General features: G+C 40.5%; 1 protein-coding gene across 1 annotated transcript in view; it reads left to right on the top strand.

Annotated features, from left to right (window-relative positions):
* Baz2b (bromodomain adjacent to zinc finger domain 2B) overlaps positions 1-20,491 on the top strand; it is a 308,453-nt gene that overhangs the window by 35,492 nt on the left and 252,470 nt on the right. The window contains exon 2 of the mRNA XM_031370349.1: positions 8,844-8,945. The gene's annotated coding sequence lies outside the window, so the exon portion shown is untranslated. The remainder of the gene's footprint in view (positions 1-8,843; positions 8,946-20,491) is intronic.

Below are 20,491 nucleotides of genomic sequence, written 5' to 3'. Positions count from 1 at the left end.
TAGGCAAAGAAACAGCCAGAAGAGGCAGAATGGCAAAGGACTCTAGCATCAACACTCACTCCCCTGAACATGGGCCTGGTAGACTGAAATCAGTAGGCAATCCAGGAAGGACAGTCTACTTCTAACTTTTTTTTTTAAAGATTTATTTTATGTGTATGAATACACTGTAGCTGTACAGATGACCGTGAGCCATCATGTGTGTGGCTGCTGGGAATTGAACTCAGGACCTCTGCCGAACCCGTTTGCTCTGGCCCTGCTCGCTCCAGTGTAATTCATTGTAGCTGTCTTCAGATGCACCAGAAGAGGGTGTCAGATCTCATTACAGGTGGTTGTGAGCCACCATGTAGTTGCTGAGATCCGAACTTAGGACCTTCAGAAGAGCAGTCCATGCTCTTACTCACTGAGCCATCTCGCCAGCCCCTAGTTCTAACTTTTTAACAATTAATTTTACTATATTTAAAGTATTTCTAAACTTTTTGTTTGTTTGGTTTGGTTTTTTTGTTTTTGGTCTTTTTGAGACAAGGTTTCTCTATGTAGCCCTGGCTGGCCTGGAACTCTCTCTGTAGACCAGGCTGACCTCGAACTCAGAGATCTGCCTGCTTTTGCCTCCCAGTGCTGGGATTAAAGGCATGCACCACCACCACCACAACTGTAGAATGTATTCTTAAGAATTCTGTCTCTGTTAAGAGACAAAACCTAAGAAACCAAGGGAGTGAGTGACAGCTCTAATAAACACAGTGAAGGCATTGAAAGTATGTGCAACTGAATCATAGCAGAAAAATCCTGGAATTTAGGAGAAGATATGGACACCAGCTTGAAGTAAGTTCCAAGTAAAAACTGACAGCTTGTTTGTAAAGACAGCTAAGCATGTAATGATCCATTTTAAGTGCAAACAATAAATAACTGACAACTAACACTGCTGTGTCTCACACTTATCTCTCAGAATCAGTCGAGACATGGCATTCCAGCATTAAGCACGAACTAAATTAGTTCACAAGGAATGCACGAACATCGAAAATGTATACTTGAAGATATGTTACCCACAGCAGCTAAGGCAGGGTAATGTGTTTGCCTAAGAATCCCTAAGCTCTGGAATGCACAGCACTATATAGATCTAGGAAACATAGTACATGTCTGTGATCTCAGCACTTAAGAGGTGGAAGCAGGAGGATCAGAAATTCAAGGTCATATTCATCTACAAATCAAGTTCTAGACCAACCAAGGATATATAAGGCTCTGTAAGAAAAAAAGAAACAAGAAAGAAGGAAGGAGGGAAGGAGGGAAGGAGGGAGGGAGGGAAGGGAGAAGGAATAATAAAAGAAAAAGAAGCAGCAAAGGCTGGCCACTTGCAGAAGAGGAAGAAAGACACACATTGACCCAAGAAAGAATGAATCTTACAACAGAAGAGGTGCCAGCATATCTATTTCAGTATACCAATAAGCCCCTAAGATGTGTAAAAAAGAAAAATTGAATAGTTTCAACCCAGTTAGGAAAACTATCAACAAAATTACAGGAATCGGCAAATAATTCTCAATAGTAACATAACATAAAATGGTCTTAACTCTCAAAAGATGCAGACTGAGCTGGGCTGTGGTGGCACATGCCTTTAATCCCAGTGCTTGGGAGGCAGAGGCAGGTGGATTTCTGAGTTTGAGGCCAGCCTGGTCTACAGAGTGAGTTCCAGGACAGCCAGGGCTATACAGAGAAACCCTGTCTTGAAAAACCAAAAAAAAAAAAAAGAAAAAAAAAAGTGCAGACTGGCTGATTGGATTAAAAAATAATTTCCAGGGACTGGAGAGATGGCTCAGTGGTTAAGAACACTTATGCTCTTGCTGAAGATCTGGGTTTGGTGATCCTCCACATGTAGTTCACAACTGCCCATACTTCCAGTTGCAGGGGATCCTTTTCTGACCTCTCTAGTCTCCTGTACTTGCTTGATGCACAGACACACACTCAGGCACACACATACATAATTAAATAGTAAATATAATTTCCTGCTATTTATTATATGCAAGAAACATGCCTCAATGGCAAAATACACATAGACCAAAAATGGAAGGATGAAAATAACATTAGAAGTTGGAAACAGATATTGTGGTGGTTTGACTGAGAATGGACTCCATAGGTTCATGTTTGAATGTTTGAACCCAGTTGGGAGAAGTGTATGAATGATTAGGGAGTATGGTTTTGTTGGAGGAGGTGTGGCTTTGTTGAAGGAAGTATGTCATTGTTAGTGTGCTTTGAGGACTCAAATGTTCAAGCCAGGCCCAGTCTCACTCTCTGCCTCTCTGTCTCTCTGTCTGTCTCTCTCTGTGTTTCTCTCTCCCTCCCTCCCTCCCTCCCTCTCTTTACCTGTAGCCTGCAGATTAGGATGTAAAGCTGTCAGCTAGTACTCCAGCCTGGCGTTGTCTGTTTCCCGTTATGATGGTCAGGAACTAACCCTCTAAAACTGTACGCAAGCCCCCAATTAAATGCTTTCTTTTGTAAGACATGCCTTGGTCATGGTGTCCCTTCACACAGTAAAACTGTGACTAAGACAAATATTGACCACAGATTTCTCACTACACGTGAGGCCAAGGCAGGAGACATCCTCTGAACTGGAGACCAGCCTTGGGTCTTTCCAGAGTGATTTCCAAACCAACCTGGACTACCGGGTGAGACTCTGTATCAAGAAAACCCCACAAACAACAGTATGGTGACTTATGACAAGATCCCAGCACTCAGGAGGCATCTGAGACAGGAGGAATTCCATTAGCATCGCCAGGATTTTAGTAAACCAGAAAAAAAATACAACAACAAAGGAGACCAATTTTCCTGATGAACATAGATAAAAGAATTCTCAATAAGATACTTACAAAATGAAATCATTTAATTATTTTTAAAATTCTTGCATCAAATTCATTTCACTCCAGATAGTCAGACAATGTTTAACATGTACAGAATAGTAAATTTAATTCAGCACATAAATAATAAGCAGAGATCATACTCACAGGATCATCTCATAGCTAAAGAGATGGCCAAAACAGAATTGAACATCCTTTATCATAAAAGCTGTGAAGAAACTAGGCAGAGAGGGAGCATACCTCAAGATAATAAAGACTAAACAGGACAAACCATTAGCCAGCATACTAAATGGTGAAAACTAGATGCATTTCCTCTAAAACAGGGAGCAAAGTAAATGTATGTACTCCAGGGCTGGGGAATTGGCTTTGCAGGAACAGGTACTTGCCACATTAGCCTGTCAACTTGCCTTTGATCCACAGAACCCATAGGAAAAGTTGGATGCAACAGCATGTATCTGTAACCCCAGCATCCCTACCATGAGATGGGAGCCAGATGTGGGCGAATTGGCTGAAACTGTGAGCCAGCTCTCCTGCAGCATACCTGCAGTGCAGCAGTGGGAACAGCAAGAGGCCTTGTCTCCGCAGGGTGAAAGGAGGGAACCTACTCTGCAAAGCTGGCTCAGCTCGGAGCCAGGGCAGGTAGCACATACTGTCTTGCTAGGCAGGTGGATCTTTGTGTGTTCAAAGCCAGCCTGGTCCACACAGTCAGATCCAGGATAGTTATGCAGAGAGACCCTTTCAAAAACAAACAAACAAATAAACAAAACTTTTGGGAGCTTAATATTGTTTAATTGTTAGAAAAAGCAAAGCAACCAGGGAAGAGAAGGACATAAAATTGATACCTGTGAGAAGTCAAATTCTCCGTGCTTGAAAATGATAGGATCCTGTACGTAAGAACTCTGAAATCTCTACCAGAGGCTTACAATATAGCTTCCTTGCTGCAATTCTTACCTAGAATGTACTAGGTCCTGGGATTGATCCCTAACACGCTCTAGCTAGAATCGTGGCACAGGGCTCTATCCAGCACATGGGCTCTAGTAACAGAGATCAATAGCTCAAGGTTATCTTTGCACACACAGTATGAGGCCAGCCTGAGTTACATGATGTTGAGTCTCAAAAAAGCAAAGCATTTCACTAGTAAGTTATTAGATCCAATAAGCTTTTAGCAAAGTAACAGGTTACAATATCAATGTACAAAAAAAAAAATCATTAGTTTTCTATATACCAATTACAAAATGCTGAGAAAAGGGAGAATCGACAGAAAACACTGTTCACAGTAGCCTCAGAACAAGAACAAACCCAGACTTGTACAATTAAAACTCTGAAGCAAGAAATTGAAGGGGACACACAAATTGGGAGTTCACACAACAGAATTAATACTATGAAAGTGACTGTGTTATCAAAAGCATTCTGTATATTCAATGTAATACCATCAAATATAAATGTATAACAACAATCCTAAAGTTCATTCAAAATCACCGAAGCCCCCCACACACAAACCCAAAGCAGGCCCAAGCATAAGAGTAATGTTGGGCTAGGTGTCGTGGCACGTGCCTTTGGAGGCAGGCAGATCTTGTGACTTTGAGGCTAGTCTGGTCTACAACCTGAGTTCCACGTCAGCCAGAGCTATAGTGAAACCCTGTCTTCGAAAAACAAAAAACGAAACAAAACAGTAAGCCTAAATGGACTGGAGACATGACTCAGTAGTTAAAAGGGCATACCCTACTCTTCCAAAAGACCTGAGTTCAATTCCCAGCACCCTTATCAGGCAGCTAGTAACTGCTTGTTAATCGAAGTCTAGATGGTCTTTGTCTCCTAGGTCTTTGCTTGCAGACACACATACACACACACACTCACACACAGAGAGAGGGGAAGGCATATAGACACAGAGAGGCAGACAGAGACAGAGAGAGAGAGAACCTATTGATCTACTGAGTCCATTTTCTGTTGCTCATATGTACATGTATTAAAGAATGACACTTGGGATTGGATAACCTGTCAGGGAGATTGTCCTTGGAGAAAACTGGTTCTCAGTCTCTCTGCAACCACTGACTGATTATAGCTCTTCTTCTAGGTGTGGGGATTTGTGAAATCTCTCTCAGCCACAGTGGTGTATCAGCTGGTGGGTCCGTTATGAAGGTCTTGCTTAGGCAATTATAGTGTTGAGATTTAATGAGTGCAGCTTCTCTTTCAGGTCAAAAAGACACTAACTCGGAAGTGTCATGATCCTTTGGCTCTTACAATAGTTTCGTCCCCTCATGAGTGATTTTCCCTGAGCCTTGGGTTGCACAGTAGATGCACCAGTTAAGCTTAAGGAGACAACAGTCAATGACTTGGAAGCTCCTCCCTGAAGACTACGGCTCATAGAATCAGAAGGTGCTATGCAAGCTGACAAGAAAAAGCAATCAGTAGTCTACCAGCTATAAAGCCTATGAATCACAACAATACCTGGTCTGGCAAGATATCCTCACATGGTGCCCTAGTGACACTTTTACCTGTGGGTAGCCAACAGCTATTTGGACCTAAGACATGCCTGGTGCTGTAAATCTAGACATTGCCCCATGGCTGATGAGGCCATAGACCCCAGAGAATATCCTACTGCCAATATCATTTCTTGTCTTCCTTTCTTTTCTTTCTTTTTTTAAATGTTTATTTGCTTAATGGCAGGCAGGGTACCACAGTATACACGTAGAGGTCAGAGGGCAACTTGAAGGAGTTTGTTCTCTTTTGCTAACAGGTGGGTCTCAGGGATCGAACCCAGGTCCTCACACAGTATATACATTTACCCACTGAGTCATTTCCCTGTAGTCCTACTAATGTGATTTCTAATTTAACCTAAATGCATATCCTTATGCCCACAGATAAGTATAACTCTCATCCCTAATTAAGCTTCTCTTTGAAAAGATAGAGACCATCAGAGAGAGCAACAGTTGAGTTTTCAAGAGTATAAAAATTTAGAGGCTGGAGAGACTGGTTCAGAATGCTTGCTGTTCTTGTAGAGAATCTGCGTTTGATTCCACTACATTTGGTGGTTCCAAACTGCCTGTAACTCCATTTCCAGAGGGATCCGGTGCTTCTCTGTCTTATGAAGGAAATACAAATAATTTGAAAATATTTATAATTACTTATACTCAAGGACATTTATAATGTTGTTAGTAGCAATAGAGAGGAGACAAACCACGAATCTATCAGAAGGAAATGAATGGCTCACTAAACTGTTCTATGTCACCACATTTCTGAAACACCAGGCTATGAAAATTAAGGAGAACTATCACTATAAACTGATCTGGTTTCTAGGTTCAGAGGGCTAAACCAGTAAAGGTACCCGCCACCAAGGTTCCAGCAAGTCATCCTCTGGGCTCCATGCTTTCACAGTGGCACAGTTCCCCATCCGTCAATAAAAAGATGAAATACAAAGTTTTAAAATGACAGTCAGGAAGCTATGCAGTTCTGTATTTTGTTTGGGAATAGCTAGAAGAGTAGAAGTGTGACAGCAGGAGGAAGCATGAAGAGCTTCACACTCGGTACACATGTGTAACCAATGTCTAGATGGAGTCTGTGATTGGGAAACTAAGCCACACATGTAAGTATCCTCAAACTATAATAATGTGGAAAGTATAGAGTATTTCAAAGTGAAGAAAACACATACATACATATGTGCATATATAAAAACTTGTGAAGCTGGGGATGCAGCTCAGCAGTAGAGCTCATGTTATCATAGTCAAGGCCCAGGGTTCAAGTCTCAGCACCAAAATAAACAACTCAACTTCTAGAATAAATTCCTTAGAGTCAAATTAAGAGATTTATATACATATATTCCAAAAGAAGAAAGCTCCCAGCCCCCCTCGCCTCAAAAAACAGTGATCTAGAAACCTACTCAAAGATGTGAGAAAATCTTAGATATATTCATGGAAAATAGAAGATGGAAATCGTAAAGGTAAAAGAATTGGTGCACAGTGTGAGGGTGCACACTTCAAATCCCAGAGTCAGGACACAGGCAGCAGATCCTGAGTGCCAGCCTGAGCTACACAGAGTTTCCTCCCCCGCCCCGTCTCTCCTCTCTCTCTCCCTCTCTCTCTCTCCTCTCTCTCTCTCTTTCTTCTCTCTCTCTCTCTCCCTCTCTCTCTCTCCTCTCTCTCCCTCTCTCTTCTCTCTGTCTCTCTCTCTCTTTCTTTCTCTCTCTCTGTATTTACTGAAGGAATATTTTAACAGGATACACTTAAAAAATGAAGTGACATGGTATTTATGAGGGGAAGAAAGGCTCAAATAACCACTGTACAAAGTGAAGGAGACACCATTACAAATCTCAGATACATCTAAATAACTCATATTGGAAATTTAGTGGGAATGTAAGAGTTCTGGATAACTTCAGCCTACAGGTAGATGGTTATTTTATCTCTTGGTTGCTAACAGTGATTGGACAATCTTGTCATATTCTGATGATGTCACTACTACTTAGGAAGAAGGAACAGGATCTTTAAAACTGTTTTTAGAAAATACAATATAAGTAAAGCTTGCCAGCCCAGGATGAAACTAGGTGATGCTGACACGGAAAGCTGGCAAGCAAGACCAGTACAGTGAACTGAAAGCAAGACCAGTATAATGGGAGGGGCAGGCAAAAACTTTTTTAGTAGAATGTTCACTGTACAAGTTGATATCAAAATCATTTTCAGTAACATTAATGTCAGGAGCATTTGAAGGACTTTGCACCCACAGGACTGGTGGACAAAAAAAAAATTAGGTAAAATTAACCTTCCTCTAAAAGGCTTTAAAAATGTATCAGATAAATCACTAGATAGATGGTATATTGGTTTGTCATCTTGGAATAAGAACACCTAGCAATAGCTGGGTGGTGGTGGTGTACGCCTTTAATCCCAGCACTTGGGAGGCAGAGGCAGATGGATTCCTGAGTTCAAGGCCAGCCTGGTCTACAGAGTGAGTTCCAGGACATCCACAGAGACCCTGTTTGGATAAACAAACAAAATAAAAGACCTTAAAAAAAATCTCTATGGGCTGGAGAGATGGCTCAGTGGTTAAGAGCACTGGCTGCTCTTCCAGAGATCCTGAGTTCAATTCCCAGCAACCACATTGTGGCTCACAACCATCTGTAGTGGGGATCTGATGCCCTCTTCTGATGTGTCTGCAGATAGCAACAGTGTAGTCACATACATGAGATTAAAAAAAAAAATCTTTATAAGAAACTAGGAATAAGTGTTTTGGTAGAAACTGCTTTGTTGACCTGAGAGATGTTTGGTGGTTAAGACCGTTCACCACCAAGTCTAATGGTGTCCCAGTCCTTTGAACCTGGAAAGTCCTCTGACCTCCCCAAGTCCCCAAGTCAATGTAATAAAAATAACCCTATGAGTGGAAATCACAGTAGAACAGTTGTGGAATGGAAGTTTCCAATAGACATACTAGATACTATATTCCTTTTAACAAAATGCATAACCCACACCAGATAAGAGTCCTAGGAAGGCTAGCAAGCACGCTGTGGGCAAGTGTCAAGTACTGTTACATTGCTAAGGAACTTCAGTGACTCAAGTAAATGATAAAACATTGACTTGTCAATCAGCTCTTATTAACACAGCTAGCTTGTAAGTGAAGAAAGAAGATAGCAGTGGGAGCCAGATGTAGAGGATCTACCAGGTAGACAAGACACAGGACAGAAAGGTGAGGTGAGTTAGGTACAGTTTAGAACTGAGAGGGCTATTCCTGGGAAACAAAGACTAGAAACATTACCATCTGACACTTAACACAAAGAAACCTGGGAGCCAGACAAAGAAATGCTTTTCATACAGAAGACTAATATTTCAAGTGCCAACAGTTTGTTTTTCTCAGAAAAATGTAGATGCCAGAAGACAATAGAATACTACCTTAAAAGCTGCCTTGGTAGATAAGTTAGACCTGGATTCCATGTCCAATGGAGGTATCCTACAGGAAAAAGGACAGAATTAAGTCAACTTTATAAATGGGAAACTAAGAGATGTTTGTCTTCAGCAGACCTGTGCTACCAGAAGTGACAATGGGAGTTCGTCCTGTGAAGAAGGAAGGACACTAACAACAACGTGGGGTCCTCAGGAGCAGACGGAGTCAGCAGACATGGTAATATCTGTTTACAATAAATGCTGTTTTTATCTTCTAAGTTCTATTAAAAGATGTATGGATAGTAAAGCATAATAGTCCCCTAGAGTTTTCAATGTAGTTATTGTCTACATGTATAATAACGCTAATACATAAAACTGTTAAAAAAGCTGGGCACAGTGATGCATGCCTCTAGTTCCAGCACTGAGGAGATGGAGGCAGAAGGATCTGTGAGTTTGAGACTACCCTGGTCTATATTATTGAGTTCCATGACAGCCAAGACTGAACAAAGAGACCCTGTATCAAAAAAACCAAAAAGACCAACCAAGCAAACAAACAAAAAGACAAAACAAAAACAAAACAAAAACAAAACAAATGAACAAAACCAAACAACAAAAACCTTTTATAAAATGACAAGAAAATATATGACATGGGAGGAAGTAGGAAAAATCTATATGCTTTCATGATCTCTATTGACATTTTACATTTAAAAAAAAAAACACAACAATGTTCTAGTTGAACTCTGAAAGGCTGAGTTAGAGTGGCTTGGTGGTTATAGAGCACTTGCTGTTCTTTCAGAAGACCCAGGTTCAGTTCCCAGTACCTACAGAATGGTGCCAGCGGGGTTGGGGATTTAGCTCAGTGGTAGAGCGCTTGCCTAGCAAGCACAAGGCCCTGGGTTCAGTCCTCAGCTCTGGAAAAAAAAAAAAAGACAAAATAACAGAATGGCGTCAGCCATCTCCAGCTCCAGGTCCAGGGGATCTGATGCCTTCCATAGACGCCAGTCATACATGTGGTGCGCATACATACGTGTGTGTGTGTGTGTGTGTGTGTGTGTGTGTGTGTGTATGTATAAATATATATCTCATACACACAAACACATCAATTTTTTAAATGACTGAGTTATATATCATAATTGTAGAGAAACTATAATACAAAGAAATATGGTTAATGAAGCAATAAAAATTTTTAAATGAAATGCTAAAAATATTCGAATTATCTTTTAAAATGTAAGAAGAGGAATAAGAACAATTACAACAGAGATTAAAAAAAAAAAAAAAAGAACCAAAGCCAGCCGTGGTGGCACACACCTTTAATCCCAGCACTTAGGAGGCAGAGGCAGGCAAATTTCTGAGTTTGAGGTTACCCTGGTCTGCAGAGTGAGTTCCAGGACAGCCAGGGGTACACAGAGAAACCCTGTCTCAAAAAACAAAACAAAACAAAACAAAAAAAAAGCAAAAAAAAAAGAACCAAATGACAAAATTGAATAAATCTAATTAGATCAATAATTACCTTAAATATTAAGTGCTAAGTCCTTCAGTTTTAATTAAATTGTCAATGCAGGTATGAAGAACATCAAACTATACTATCTGTAAGAGACTAGAAGCTGGGCTGTGGCGGCTGGTGACACACATCTTCAATCTCAGCAGTAAGGAAGCAGAGGCTATTAAGCAGAGGTATTAAGTTAACAGAATGTGCTTTAGGACAGCCAGGGCTACATAGAGAAACACTGACTTGAAAAAAGTAAAAGACCAAATACCACTTTAAGTATAAAAAAATTCACCTTTGTTAAAAATGAAGAACAGCACCTAGCTGTGGTGGTGTGCGCCTATAATGCCACCATTGGGGAAGCAGAGGCAGGAAGATCAGAAAAGAATTCAGGTGAACCTTAGCTCCATGTCATCATCCAGGACAGCCTGGGATATGTCAGATCTCCAGACAACTCAAAATTAAATACAATCAAAGTGAATGGACAAAGTTATACAAGGCGAATACTAAATAAATATCATATGCAAAGAATAATGTCTTTAGGCGAGTTCAGTGGGTTTAAAGGCTGAGGGTAAGATCAGAGATAAATAGTGATATTCTGACAGACATTAAATGTGCATGCTTTATTGTGACGATATAAATGTAAGTGTCTGTGTGTATTGACTATCATCTTAAAAATACTAAAACAAGCATTTAGGTGGCAGTACATTTTAACATCCTAAATAGAAAAAAACAAAACAGGGAAGACATGGCAAATAATCTTGTGAACTGTATTGATCTGATAGATATTTAGGGAATACCACACCCTGTAAGTTCTAAACATGAATTTTTTTCCATGAACATACAGTATGTTCTGAAAGAGTATATTCTCTTACCACAACAAAGTTAAAATAGTATCTAGCAATAGTGTTAAGCAAAGTTGCAAATATTTTAAAATGAAACAAGAGACTACTAAAGAAATTAGAGGAAAAAAGAAAAAAATCAAAAGGAAGATTAAAAAACACTTCTATCCATATTGTGTGAAAGTACAGTGCACCGAAATTCTGTGAAGCAAATCAGTGTGTGCGGGACACAAAGCTCTCGCGGCTCATGTCAGCAAAGAGGATGACTGCTTGCGTAGGGAGTGTTGAGTCCTCAGCATTGCCTAAACCCCAGGTTCAGTCACTGCTCAGAAGCTCCTGTAAAGCTAGTGTGATGGCACCGCCTTCAGCCTCAGCACTCGGGAACGAAGTCAGGTAGATCTCTGAGGCCAGCCTGGTCTACAGAGGGAGTTCCAGGACAGCCAGGGCCACTCAGAGAAATTCAGTCTTGAAAACAAACAAACAAACAAAAAAAACCCAAAAACCAAAGAAACAGAAAGAAGAAGCTATAGTGAGAAAACACAAAGTAAATCCATTGAAGACAGACAGCCAGCCAATGAAGACAGACAGGCAAGAGCAGACATCCGCAGTCCAGAACCAGAAAGTAGAGTACCAAATCTAACTCTGAAAAGATAACATTGATTGCTGAACACCAAGCAGTGGTATTGCAAATCTCAGCACTCGGGAGGCAGAGGCAGGTAATCTCTGTGAGTTCTGGGACAGCTGGGACTGTTACACAAAAAAGCCCTGTCTCAAACAAACAAACAAACAAACACTTTAAGGAATGTACAAAATAAACCCTATAACAAATGGAAGTATTAATACAATGGATACAGCGTTATGATTTAAAAGTCATTTCTAATTTTTATGTACTGGTAGCAAACTATTTATTTGTATGGATGGATGTATGTTTGTTTGTTTGGTTATTGCAGGTAGGAGGCCCTGGGGATTGAGCCAGAGCTCTCATATGCATCCTAAGTATATGCTTTAGTCCTAACCCCTAGATTTCATTTTTTAAAATTGTACTAGATAAATAATATTTAGGAATAGGATTTTTTTTAAAAAGGGGGGGGCACATATAAGCTCTCTATCTGGAAAATTTTAAACTTTGACCATAGCCTTTTACTATATGTACTGCTGAAGAGACAATAATTAAGCAAAAATTTTAAAATAACCCAAAAAGCAGATACAGCATGTTTATGGTTTGTAATACTCAAGATTACTGAGATGCCAGTCCTAACCAAATTGATCACTGTAAAGACACAGTCTCGAAATTTCAATGGGGAATTTGAGAGAACATGGTAACCTGATTCTAAAGTGAATCTGAAAACTAAAGACCAAAACCAAGAGTAAGCCATGCAGTTTTAATGATCTATGCCATGGGCATTGGGTTTCCACCCACAGTTCCCCCTTTGGGAACAGTATTTGCTGCAGGACAGCTTGTTCCAGAACAGCCGGGGCTACAGGGAGAAACAAACAAACAAACACGTTGAATAATCCTCACTGAAGGATGCTTACTCATCTGAGGACAGTGAAGGAGAAAGAGCTACAAAAGGTAAGAACCTAACTTGTAAAGCCCTGGAGGGATCTCTCAGTGTTTGAGTGCATGCTGATTTGAGTTTGGTTCTGAGCATCCACACTGACCAGCTCACATCTATCCCAAGAACACCTGTACTCACATGTGCACACACCAGTACACACATGTGTACACATATTTAAAATACAAACATAGCTTTTTTATTAAAAACTGTTTCCATACATTTTGATTGTATTCTTTCCCTTCTCCAACTCCTCTCATGTCCTTCCCACCTCCCTTCCCATGCCATATTCTCTCTCTCTCTCTCTCTCTCTCTCTCTTTCTCTCTCTCTCTTTCTCTCTCTCTCTCTTTCTCTCTTTGTAAAGAGAAAAAGAAAGGAAGAAAAAACAAAAAATGAGAACCAAGCTAAGCATGAGTAAAAACAAAGCAAAACAAAAAAGGCTCACACAAAAAACATGGAGTGTGCCTTTAATTCCAGTACTTTGGAGGCAGAGGCAGGTGGATCTGTGTGAGTTCAGCGCCAGCCTGGTGTATAGATGAGGTCCAGGACAGCAAAAACTACATAGAGAAGCCTTGTATCAAAAAACAAAACAAGATAAAACAACAACAATAACAAAAACAAAAAACAAAACAAAGAGAAAAAAGAAAGAAAAAGAAAATGTGACTGAGCATAGAGGTACAAGCCTTTAATCCCAACACTTGAGAGGCAGAGGCAGGAAAATCTCTGAGAGTTTTTCTAGAGCTACATAGTGAGATTCTATCTCAAAACAACTACAACAAATGAAAATGTGCATCTGGAAGAAGTAACAATATAATATTCATAGCAGAATAGTTTATAATAGGCAAAAGACAGAAACAATCTGAGTATCATCAAATGAAGAAAGGAAAAATGTGTTATATTCATACATGGAATATTACTTATTCATGAAGATGAGTTAAGAATTGATATACATGGTTAGCAGTCAAAATACTGGTAAGTGAAATGAGCTAGACTTAAAAAAAACAAATGGCATATGATTATACTCATGCGACACTGAGTATTATTAGATTTTTAGAACAGAGAGTAGAGCATAGTTAGAGTGGAGTTATTGCTTAATAGTGTTTCTATTTGAGATGATGAAATCCCTTTGGAAATCAAAAGACATAATAATTGTATAATGTTGGGAGAGCTTAGTGCCACTGAAGTTCACAGTTAAAAATGGTTAAATGGTGTATTTCTATTTATTTTATCTGAACTAAAGTACAAAATCATAGTATAATGAACTGGGGACTTACAGTTTTATCAGCTAGAAACAGGTAGGCACAACAAAACAAAACAAAAACATTGAGAAACTTACTATTCCTTAAAAAGAACCATAGTTTGGGAAGTTATGTTGGGAGTTTATTGTCTTCTTATATCTTTTGTTCCTAGGAACTTGGTGAACCAAGTTTGAGCTGTAGAGAGAGTTGAGTGCTGGGCCACGTGCTAAGCATGGATGAATGTTTGGCTTCAGTCCCTGTGACCACACATCTCACAAACACAACATGAATGGTCTCCTGTTGGTCTGGGTGACATCTGTACCCTCCAAAGGCTTAAGTATTGATATGCAAATAGTAGGAGGTGGGACTTTTCAGAAGTGATTACATCATAATGTCTCACATAAAGATTGGATTAATCCATTGATGAATTTAAAATGTGATGGTACAGCAGTGGTGGCGCATGCCTTTAATCCCAGCACTTGGGAGGCAAAGGCTAAGACTGGTGGATTTCTGAGTTCGAGGCCAGCCTGGTCTACAGAGTGAATTCCAGGACAGCCAGAGCTATACAGAGAAACCCTGTCTTGAAAAAACTAAAACCAACCAACCAAACAAACAAACAAACAAACAAATGTGATGGTACTGGGAGGTAGGGCCTGACTGCAGGGACTGGACTGCATGGATCCCAGACATGAAGATCCGACTTTGAAGGCTGTCTCTGGCCTTGTCTCTTCCTTTCCATACATTCTCTTTGCTTCCTGGCTAGAAGCTAGACAACTTTGCACAGACTTTTTGCTGTGATGTTCTGTATGACTAAAGCATGGCAATGTAACCTGGACATGGTAAAAAAATCCCAGCACTTGGGAGGTGAGGCAAGAGCATCTCAGAGTTAGGGCCAGCTTGGGTGGGCAGTGCAGTGAGACCTTGTCTCAAAAAACAAACACCACCACTAAAACAACAAAAAATTTTAAGTAAGAGAACAAAAACACATTTTACAGATAAAAATTTTTATAGTGAATAAGTTACATTTCACTAAAAGGCATTTTTTTTTTTTCTTCAAGACAGGGTTTCTCCATGTAGCCCTGGCTGTCCTGGAACTCACTCTGTAGACCAGACTGGCCTGGAACTCAGAAATCCACCTGCCTCTGCCTCCCAAGTGCTGGGATTAAAGGCATGTGCCACCCCTCCAACCCACGCTAAAAGGCATTTTTTAAAATGATATATTCCCACCAATCCCAGTATAGCTGTTCTTATAAATGTACTTGGGAAAAGAGAAATACACAGACCCCTATGGAACTGAACAGAGCAAATGAAGAGGCCATGGGAGCTTGTCAAATGAGCTCTTGTAAGAACCCACCCAGGATTGATTGTCTAAGGAGAAAGTTTCAGTAAGAAAATGCAAATTGCATGCTCTCAGGGAATACAGACAGTTTTGGTCATTAGATTTGGGGCCAGTGAGGGGGCTCCATGGGTGCTTGCCACCAAGCCTGATGACCTAAGTTCAATTCCTAGTTCTCACATGGTAGAAGAAGGGAACTGATTCCTGCAAGCTGTCCTGTGACCAACACATTTGTGCTACACACACATTATAAACAAGCTTAAAAGTAATTTAAGGTCTGGTGAGATGGCTCAGTGGGTAAGAGCACCGACTGCTTTTCCGAAGGTCCTGAGTTCAAATCCCAGCAACCACATGGTGACTCACAACCACCCATAATGAGATCTGATGCCTTCTTCTGGTGTGTCTGAAGACAGCTACAGTGTACTTATGTATGATAATAAATACATCTTTAAAAAAAGTAATTTAAACTTTTTTTATTGGTTATTTTATCTGTTTACATTTCAAATGTTATCTCCCTTCCCGGTTTCCCCTCTGCAAACCCACTATCCCATCCCACCTCCCCACTGCTTCTATGAGGGTGCACCTACCCACCCACCTACTCCCACCTCACCACCCTAGCATCCATCCTCCTATGCTGGGGCATCAAGCCTCCACAGGATCAAGGACCTCCCCTCCCATTGATGCCTGACAAGGCTTCCTCTGCTACATCTGTGACTGGAGCCATGGGTCGCTCCATGTGTAATCTTTGGTTGATGGTTTATCCCTGGGAGCTCTAGGGTGTTTAGTTAGGGTGTTGATAATTTCCTATGGGGTTCCAATCCCCTTCAACTCCTTCAGTCCTTACCTTAACTCTTCCCTTGGGGTCCTACTGTTCATTCTGATGGTTTGCTGAGAGCATCCACATCTGTATTGGTCAGGCTCTGGCAGAGCCTCTTGGGGGACTGCTATACCAGGCTCCTGTCAGCCAGCACTTCTTGGCATCAGCAATAGTGTCTGGGTTTGGTGTCTGTAGATGGGATGGATCCCTAGGTGGGGCAGTCTCTGGATGGCCTTTCCTTTAGTCTCTGCTCCACTCTTTGTCCCTGTGTTTTCTTTAGACAGGTACAGTTCTGGGTTAAAATTTTTGAGATGGGGGGCTGGAGCGATGGATCAGCAGTTAAGAGCACTGACTGCTCTTCCAAAGGTCCTGAGTTCAAATCCCAGCAACCACATGGTGGCTCACAACCATCTGTAATGAGATCTGATGCCCTCTTCTGGATGTCTGAAGACAGCTACAGTGTGCTTACATATAATAAATAAATAAATCTTTAAAAAAAATTTTTTTTTGAGATGGGTGGATGGCCCCACAGCACTCCCCCCTGGGGGGGGCCTGTACCTATCCATTAGAGGTGGTCTCTACAGGTTTTCTCTCTTTCCCCTTGTTGGGTATTTCAGCTAATGTCATCAATTTTGGGTCCTGGGACCCTCTTGCTTCCCTGGCATCTGGGGCTTTCTAGTTTCTGTATTTTATATCCCTTTTCATTTCTGATTTTGTTATTTTGGATACTATCTCTGTGCCCTCTGGTTAGTCTGGCTAAGGATTTATCTATCTTGCTGGTTTTCTCAAAGAACCAGCTCCTGTTTTTGTTGATCCTTTATATAGTTCTCTTTGTTTCTACTTGGTTGATTTCAGCCCTGAGTTTGATTATTTCCTGCTGTCTACTCCCCTTGGGTGTATTTGCTTCTTTTTGTTCTAGAGCTTTCAGTGGTGCTATTAATATTAAGCCACTAGTGTATACTCTCTCTAGTTTTTTTATGGAGGCACTCAGTGCTGAGTTTTCCTCTTAGCACCGCTTTCATTGTGTCTCCTAAATTTGGGTATGTTGTGCCTTCATTTTTGTTAAATTCTAAAAAGGCTTTCATTTCTTTCTTAATTTCTTCCCAGACCAAGTTACTATTGAGTAAAGAGTTGTTCAGCTTCCATGTATATGTGTGCTTTCCATTGTTTTTGTTGGAATTTAAGACCAACCTTAAGTTCATGGTGATTTGATAGGATGCATGGGATTATTTCAATCTTCTTGTATCAGTTGAGGGTTGTTTTGTGACCGATTATATGCTCAGTTTTGGAGAAGATTCTATGAGGTGCTGAGAAGAAGGTGTATTCTTTTGTTTTAGGGTGAAATGTTCTGTATATATCTATGAAATCTGTTTGGTTCATAAGTTCTGTTAGTCTCACTGTGTCATTGTTTAGCTTCTGTTTCCATGATCTGTCCATTGATGAGAGTGGGGTGTTGAAATCTCCCACTATTATTGTGTGAGGTTCAATGTGTGCTTTGAGCTTTAGTAGCATTTCTTTTACAAATGTGGGTGCCCTTGCATTTTGAGCATAGATGTCCAGAATTGAGAGTTTCATCTTAGTAGATTTTTCCTTTGATGAATATGAAGTGTTCTTCCTTATCTTTTTTGATAACTTTTGGTTGAACAATCAATTTTATTCAACATTAGAATGATTACTCCAGCTTGTTTCTTGGAGCCATTTACTTTGAAATTTTTTTTCCAACCTTTTACTCTGAGGTAGTATCTGTCTTTGTCACTGAGGTGGGTTTCCTATATGCAGCAAAATGCTGGGTTCTGTTTACATATCCAGTCTGTTAGTCTGTCTTTTTATTGCAGAATTGAGTCCATTGATGTTAAGAGAGATTAAGGACTAATTGCTTCTTGTTATTTTTGTTCTTAGAAGTGGAATTATGTTTGTGTGGCTCTCTTCTTTTGGGATTATTGTGAGAAGATTAATTTCTTGCTTTTTCTTGAGTGTAGTTTCTCTTCTTGAGGTGGAGTTTTCCATCTATTATCCTTTATAGGGCTAGATTTGTGGAAAGACATCGTTTAAATTTGGTTTGTCACAGAATATCTAAGTTTTTCCATCTATGGTAATTGCTAATTTTGCTGGGTATAATAGCCTAGGCTGGCATTTTTGTTCTCTTAGGGTCTGTATGACATCTGCCCAAGATCTTCTGGCTTTTAGAATCTCTATTGAGAAGTCTGGTGTAATTCTGGTAGTCTGCCTTTATATGTTACTTAACCTTTTTCCCTCACTGCTTTCAATGTTCTTTGTTCTGTGCATTTGGTGTTTTGATTATTATGTGACAGGAGGAATTTCTTTTCAGGTCCAAAATATTTGGAGTTCTATAGGCTTCTTGTATGTTCATGGGCATCTCTTTCTTTAGGTTAGGGAAGTTTTCTTCTGTGATTTTGTTGAAGATATTTACTGGCCCTTTGAGTCGAGAATCTTTGCTCTCTTCTATACCTATTATTCTTAGGTTTGGTCTTCTCATTGAGTCCTGGATTTCCTGGATGTTTTGGGTTAGGAACTTTTTGCATTTTGCATTTTGTTTGACTATTGTGTCAATGTTTTCTATACTATCTTCTGCACCTGAGATTCTCTCCTCTATCTCCTGTATTCTGTTGCTGATGCTTGCGTCTATGATTCCTGATCTCTTTTCTAGGTTTTCTATCTCCAGGGTTGTCTCCCTTTGTGATTTCTTTTCCTTTTTTTGTTTAAAGATTTATTTATTTTATGTATATGAGTACACTTTAGCTGTCTTCAGACACACCAGAAGAGGGCATCAGATCCCAGTACAGATGGTTGTGAGCCACCATGTGGTTGCTGGGATTTTAACTCAGGTTTTGGAAGAGCAGTCAGTGCTCTTAACCACTGTGCCATCTCTCCAGCTTCCCTTTGTGATTTCTTTATTGTTTCTATTTCTATTTTTCAGATCCTGGATGGTTTTGTTCAATTTCTTCACTTTTTATTGTGTTTTCCTATATTTCTCTAAGGGGTTTATGTGTTTTCTCTTCTACCTGTTCAGCTGTGTTCTCCTGTGGTTTTTTTGTTTGTTTGTTTGTTTGTTTTTTGGTTTGTTTTTTTTTTTGAGACAGGGTTTCTCTGTGTAGCCCTGACTGTCCTGGAACTCACTCTGTAGATCAGGCTGGCCTTGAACTCAGAAATCCGCCTGCCTCTGCCTCCCAAGCTCTGGGATTAAAGGTGTGCGCTACCACTGCCCGGCTCTCCTGTGTTTCTTTAAGTGAGTTATTAATGTCCTTCTTAAAGACTTCTATCATCATCATGAGATGGGATTTTAAATCTGAATCTTGCTTTTCCGGTGTGTTGGGGTTTCCAGGGCTTGTTGTGGTGAGAGAACTGGGTTCTGATGGTGCCATTGGTTTCTTTTGCTTATATTCTTGCACTTGACTCTTGCCATCTGTTTATAACTGGTGTTAGTTGGCCTTGCTGTCTCTGACTGGATCCTGTCTGTCCTGTGAGCCTATGATCCTGTGATCCTGGTTGTGCCAGAACTCCTGGGAGACCTGCTGTCTCTGTGATCCTGTGATCACAGAGGAGGTCTCAGAAATCCTGAGTGTGGGCAGAATGGGTGGAGATCCAGAGCCTAGGTTCTGCTCCTGGGCTCCAGTGCAAGCCTGTGATACTGTACCTGTCAGAAGTACTGGGGTATAAGCTGCCTCTGGTTGTGGGTGGGATGGGGAGGGCAGAGCAGAGGCTGTGCTCCCAGAGGCAGGTGCAAGCTGGAAGGAACATGTGCTCTTGCAGTCCTGCCATGTTGTGTGGGAGTTGTACAATTAAATTGTTTCCTACAGTCAACTTAGTTGCCCTTGAATGCACCAGAGGAAGTGCAGCTAAAGTTGTGAGACACATTGGCCAGCCCTTTCCTGCAAAAACGTGGCTCAATTGTGCCAGCCATCAATATTTAGAATTCATTAAATCTAAGGAAAATAGAGAACTAAGTGAAACTAAACTGTTGGCAAGTTTCGCCATGTTTTTCGGTATACTAGATCTCCTATTACCAAACAATGGAGAAGTGTGTGGCTATCTAGACATAAGAAAGAAGTCATTTTTATGCTGGAGGACTTTGGCTTAAGGGCTCAAGAAGGTAAGCTGTTCTCTAGATATATTAGTCAGGAAGAACAGAACTGACATAATGAATATATACACATATACATACATATACATACATTTAGTAGAGCAGCTTACAGGCTGTGGGTCTTGCTATTGTAGCATTGGTTGTTTCCCAACAGAATCCTGGAGTTGTTCACTATGTGAGGCTGGATATCTCAGTTCATCTTCAGTTTATTTTGAAACCCTAAAGAAGTGGGTATGTGGTGGTTTGAATCATAATGACCCCATAAGCTTATAGATAGTGGTACTATTAGAAGGTGTGGCCTTGCACTGGCTTTGAGGTTTCAAATGCTCAAGCCAGGCCCTCCAGCCAGCTGATCCTCGTATCAGACTTTCAGCTCCTTCTTCAATATCACGTTTGCCTGCATGCC

Source organism: Mastomys coucha, unplaced genomic scaffold (genome assembly GCF_008632895.1).
Source record: "Mastomys coucha isolate ucsf_1 unplaced genomic scaffold, UCSF_Mcou_1 pScaffold15, whole genome shotgun sequence".
NCBI lineage: Eukaryota > Metazoa > Chordata > Mammalia > Rodentia > Muridae > Mastomys > Mastomys coucha.
The sequence above is the reverse complement of the archived record's forward strand: the minus strand, read 5'-3'. Positions and strand labels throughout refer to the sequence as shown.